Raw genomic sequence first — 6,595 nt, forward strand, 5'->3', positions numbered from 1 at the left:
TCACAATCTATTTTAATAAATGGATTTTGAAGGAAACACACTGGTAGTAACCGGTTCTTCAGTTCCTACAATGTAGACACACTCCTAAGTTCTATAAAGCTAAGAGAACTTGTCTCCCAAAACTTAGCTTCCATGTAGAAAACTCGTGGTTTAGAATAGAGAAGTTATAGGTTACTGCTAAAGTACATTCACAATAAAAGTAAAACCTTTTTAAAATGTCAGTGTGACGTGCTCACGATGAAAATGACCACGTATGCAATGTCAACACTTTATTAGTTAGAAAAGGATGCAAGATTATTTAAAACACATAATTATAACCTCAAAAATCCTTACAGTTTTTTGATTCTTTATAACATTTAACCAGAATGTGTTATGTATTAAGCTGCAACACATATTAATTCCCAGAAAGTTGCACAATGCAAATCACTGTACTCAAGCAGTGTCAGAAAGGGACATCATAAGGTGAGTTAGGAAGAGAATGCAGGGATAAGGAAAGCAATAGAGAAAGAGGTGAGAAAAGGAGTAATTCCTCAAGATAGACTAGTATTTTATCACATCTAAAATTACATTGTTTTAGTGGATTTTTGTCGCCTACATCCTTAAGAGTTAAATAAAAGAAGTTCAAATATTTCCACAAGATACAAAATAAGAGTTTTCTCCGGTTTTCCATTGCTCCTTTCAAAGACGGCCATTTTAAATGTGAATGTTAGTGAAAACATGTAAAAATTGCCCACCAAATTTCCTAAAAGAGAAGTCTCTTAAAATCATTTTTTTTAGAAATATCACTAGTTTGCCAAAAACAAATACCTATGCCAAAGTGTTTAGGGAATAAATATCATGGGGACTTTAAGAGACAGGTTTCTAGGTGTTTCAAAAAGAAAGGTTCTCTGAGTAAATGTCTATGCAATATTCATTGAAGATTTTAGAGTACAGATGTATCAATGTTTGCTTCAACACTGATGATTTAGAACAGAGTGTTGATGTTAGCACCAACTGCAAAGGTCATCACACAATACCTGGCAATATACAAAGCTTCGCTATCAGTAGAATTTTCCATTAGCTGGAGCAGGTCTGAATATTTGGTTTCCTTTTGTCAGGAGTAGGACCCTAAGAGATTTATATACCATATGGATTTTAATAAATACAGAAATGGGCGTTTAGGAAATTGGATATTAAAGACGCTGTAATGTTTGGCAGAATCAAAAGTATCCTCATTACAATTATACAGGGCAGAGATTTCTTCCTTTGCTTTAAGTTGAATATTTGATATAAATTATCTTGTAGATATTTGTATAAGGTAGGACAATGCTAGGACAACATACTACACACATTAGCTCTTCTTTTTTGTGCTTTGGCCAGTGTCTAATGATTGGTCACCTCTGTCACAGAGTTAATTTCATGTTACACAGCTATTATGTATTATGTATTAAGTGTTAAAGTTTCTATTTAGTTGAGCATAATTACTTTATGATATTTATATGTGAATAGCATATATAATTCATTTAAAGTTAAAAATTTGAAGTGCATTTGCATATTACAATTTACACTTGGAAAATCTATTAGAATCTCATTGATTTTCTTTTAAAATATGAGCTAAAATTACTCTATTTTGTTTCTTATCAGATATATTGAAATATTGTGATAGATGGCACAGATCAGAAATTATTTTTTCCAAGTTTAAATTTTGTTTTGGTTTTCAGTCATCCTCGCTAACTTCTCATTTATTCATATTTACATGTGCAATTATTGCTACTAAGATGTTGATTTTGGTTATAAAGTTTCAGTTCAAATCCTGGCCCATGTGTTGGGCACAGGAGAACTTAGTCAGAAGAACTTCAGGGAATGGTTCTTCATGAGATATTTTGTATCTAACAGCAACTAGCTTCTGTATTTCTATATATAAATTACCTTTTAACATGAGTTAAAATTTAAATGTGTTATATAATTTTTCTCTTCTGAGTATTTGTAGATATCCTTTCATTTTCTATAGAGATTTATTCTAAATAAAGATTTTTCCCCCTCTGTGACTAAAAAATGTCCTCAGCAAGCTCTGAAATAACTTTCTCAGCCAGATCCTTCTCCATGTATAGCATTTTGTATCCATTTTACATAAAACATGTGTAGACAGTAAATACATTCAAAATCACTTATTTATTTCATAGCAATATTTTGCTAAGATAATTATTTCAGTTCATGTAGTGTATCTTTTATTACCTTAATGCCTTTGGTGTTTCTCTTTTTTAAATTTTTTATTAGATATATTTCTTTACATACATTTCAAAGGTTATTCCCCTTCCAGATTTCCTGTCCATAATTCCCCATTCCCTCCCCTCCCCCTCCCCCATACGACTATTTCCCCTATATATCCCCCTTATTGCCCCCATATTCCCCTGCACTGGGGTGTCCAACCTTGGCAAGATCAAGGGATTTCCATTCCACTGGTACCCCAACAAGGTTATTCTCTGGTACATATGCAGTTGGAGCCCTGGGTCAGTCCATGTATAGTCTTTCGAAAGTGGTTTAGTACCTGGGAGCTCTGGTTGGTTGGCACTATTGATCTAATGGGGTTGCAAGTTCCTTCAACTCTTTCAATACTTCCCCTAATTGCCTTTAAGGGCTCCTGGCCTCAGTCGGTGGTTGGGGTGCTGGTATTGACTCTCCTGTATTGATGACATGCTCTGATGTGTCTCTCAGAGAGATCTATATTCACAGTCCCTCACATGCATTTTTTACTTAATCCATCTTATCTAGTTTTGTGGCTGCAAATATATAAAAGGGCATGTGGGTCAAGTGCTCTGAATGGCCATTCCTTGAGTTGCTGCTCTAAACTTTGCTTCCATGTCCCTTCCTAGGGATATTTTTCCCCTTTTAAGAAGGAGTGGGAGCATCTGCATTTTGGTCATCCTTCTTCTTGAGCTTCCTGTGGTCTGTGGCTTGCATCTTGGGTAATTGGAGCTTTCTGGCTAATATCCACTTATCTATGAGCTAATACCAAGTATGTTTTTCTGTGATTGAGTAAGTTCACTAAGGATGATATTTTCTAGTTCATTCCATTTGCCTATGAATTTCATGAAGTCATTGTTTTTGATAGCTGAGTAATTCTCTGGTGGAACTTTTGGGGTCTCTTAAATACACTATTATATCATCTACAAATATTTATATTTTGATTTCTTCCCTTCCAATGTGTATCCCATTGACCTCCTTTTGCTCTCCAATTGCTCTGTATAGGACTTCGATTTCTATATTGAATAAGTAGGGAGAGAGTGGGCAGCCGTATCTAGTCCCTGATTTTAGTGGGATTGCTTCAAGTTTCTCTCTGTTTAGTTTGATGTTAGCTACTGATTTGCTGTATATTGCTTTTACTATGTTTAGATATGGGCTTCCTTGAATTTCATCTTTCCAGGACTTTATCATGAAGAGGTATTGAATTTTTGTCAAAATGCTTTCAGCATCTAATGAAATGACCTCATGGTCTTTACCTTCATGAGTTTGTTTATATAGGAATTCATTGGATGTATTTTACACATTAAGCTTCATACTTACATTCCTGATGAGTTTACTTGATCAAGAGATGGATGGATGACTTTGATGTGTTCTTGAATCCAGTTTGGCAGAAAGAATTTCATTGAGTATTTTTGCATCGATATTCATAAGGGAAATTGGTCTGAAGTTCTCTTTCTTTGTTGAGTCTTTGTGTGATTTTGGTATAAGAGTAATTGTGGCTTCATAAAAGGATTTCGGTAGTGCCTGTTTGTTTCTATTTTGACAATATTGCATGAGGTCTTCTTTGAATGTCTGATAGAAATTCGCATTGAACCCATATGGATTCGGGCTTTTTGTTTGGGGAGACTAATAAACCGCTTGCTTCCCTTTAGAGTTATGAGTTGTGTTTCTACGTTTATTTGTTTCTGATTTGGACATTGTTATTTAGTATCTGTCTGTTCAAAATTGTCCATTTCCTCCAGATTTTCTAGTTTTGTTTGAATATAGGCTTTTGTGTGGTGATTTTTGTTAATTTTTTCAGAATCTGTTGTTATATCTCCCTTTCATTTCTGATTTTGTTAATTTGACATACATTCTGACCTCTGGTTAGTCTGATTAAGGGTTTATTCCCATCTTGTTGGATTTTCTTTCACAGAACCAGTTTGGTTTTGTTGATTTTTGTATACTTTTAGTTTTACTTTGGTTGATTTCTTGCCCGGTTGGATTATTTCCTGCTCTTTCTACCTTTGGGTTTATTTATTTCTTTTTGTTCTAGAGCATTTAGGTGTGCTGTCAAGCTGCTGACATATGCTCTCTTCCGTTTCTTTTTGCAGGCTCTCAGAGCTATGAGTTTTCCTCTTAGTACCACTTTCACTGTGTCCCATAAGTTTGGGAATGTTTTATCTTCATTTTCATTAAAATCTACAAAGTCTTGAATTTCTTTCTTTATTTATTCCTTGACCAATTTGTCATTGAGTAGAACATTGTTCACCTTCCATGTATATGTGGACTTTCTGTCATTATTGTTGCTATGGAAGACCAGTCTTAGTGCATGGTGATCTGATAGGATGCATCGGATTATTTCTACCTTCCTGTATCTGTTGAAGCCTTTTTTGTGACTGATTATATGGTCAATTTTGGAGAAGACACCATGAGGTGCTGAGAAGAAGGTATATACTTTGATTTAGGATGGAATAATCTATAAATATCTGTTAAATCCATTTGGCTCATGACTTCTCTTAGGCTGTCTAAGTCTCTGTTTAATTTCTGTTTCCATGATCTGTCCATTGATGAGAGTGGGGTGTTGAAATCTCCTACTATTATTGTGTGAGGTGCAATGTGTGTTTTGAGCTTTAGTAAGGTTTCTTTTACGTATGTAGGTGCCCTTGTATTTGGAGCACAGATATTTAGGATTGAGAGTTCATCTTGGTGGATTTTTCCTTTGTTGAATATGAGGTGTCCTTCCTTATCTTTTTTAATGCCTTTTGTTGAAAGTCAATTTATTTGATATTAGAATGGAAACTCCAGCTTGTTTCTTTTGGGCCATTTTTTGTAATTTTTTTTTTCAGATTTACTTGAGGTAGTGGGGTTCACCCTTGTCTCAAGGTGTTTTGCATGCAGCAAAATGTTGGTCCTTTTTTATGTATACAGTCTGTTAGTTCATGTCTTTTATTGGGGAATTAAGTCTGCTGATCTTGAGAGATATTATGAATAGTGATTGTCGCCCCGTTATTTTTTATAGTTGTTAGAGTTGGAATTATGTTTTAGTGTGTCTCTCTTTGGTTTCATTACTAGGGGAATTATATTGTTGCTTTTCTGCACAGTGTAGTTTCTCTCCTTGTGTTGGAAAGTTTTCATCTATTATCCTTTAGGGCTGATTTATACAAAGGATAAAATTGTGTAAAATTTTGTTAAAATTGCTTGTATCAGAATATCTTGTTTCTCCATCTATTTTAACTGAAAGTCTGCTGGATACAGTAACTTGGTCTGGCATTTGTGTTTCTATGGTCTGTAAGACATCTGTCCAGGATCTTCTCTGGTTTTATAGTCTCTGATGAGAAGTCTGTTGTAATTTTTATAGGGTCTGCCTTTTATTTGTCACGACATTTTTCCTTACTGCTTTTAATATTCTTTTGTTGGTTTTGTGCATTTGCTGTTTTAATTATTATGTGATTTAGAAGAATTTTCTTCTGGTCCAATCCATTTGGAGTTCTGTAGGTTTATATGTATAAGGGCATTCTTTTAGGTTGAAGTGTGAAGATTTCTTCATAATTTTGTTGAATATTTTAACTGGCCCTTGTTGGGAGTCTTTACTTTCTTCTATACCTATTATCGTTAGGTTTGATCTTCTCATTGTGTCCTGGATTTCCTTAATGTTTTGGGCTAGGAGCTTTTTGCATTTTACATTATCTTTAACACTTGTGTCAGTGTTTTCTATGGTAACTTCTGCCCCTGAGTTCTCTTCTCTAGCTCTTGTATTCTGTTGGTGTTGTTTGTATCTATGGTTCCTTGTCACTTCCTTCGGTTTTCTATATCTAGCGTTGTCTCCCTTTATGTTTCCTTATTGTTTCTATTTCCATTTTCAGTTCCTTCACCGTTTGGTTGTGTTTTCCTGTAATTCTTTCAGGGATTTTTGTGTTTCCTCTCTAAGGGCTTCTCCTCATTTACTTGTCTTTTCCTGCATTTCTCTAAGGCAGTTCTTTATGGCTTTCTTAAAGTCCTGCATCATTACCAAAAAATGTGATTTCAAATCTAAACCTTGCTTTTCTGGTGTGTTTGGATATCCAGTATTTTCTTTGGTGGGAGAACTGGGCTCTGATGATGCCACGTAGTCTTGGTTTCTGTTGCTTAGATTCCTACGGTTGCCTCTAGCCATTGGGTTATCTCTGGTGTTTGTTTGTCTTGTTGTTTCTGGGAGTGACTTGACCCTGCTGTAGGCCTCTGTGTCAGCACTCCTGTAGAACTGTTTTCCTGTTTTCTTTCAACCTTTCCTGAGAACAGGTGTTCTTGCTCTCAGCTGGAGGCACCCCGAGACTGTCTTCCAGCCTCTAGGTGGCAGAATCAGTTTCTGATTGATCATGTAGGTCCTTGCACCCAGTGGGCACAGTTGGCA

Source organism: Rattus rattus, chromosome 1, assembly GCF_011064425.1.
Source record: "Rattus rattus isolate New Zealand chromosome 1, Rrattus_CSIRO_v1, whole genome shotgun sequence".
In the NCBI taxonomy this organism is placed as follows: domain Eukaryota; kingdom Metazoa; phylum Chordata; class Mammalia; order Rodentia; family Muridae; genus Rattus; species Rattus rattus.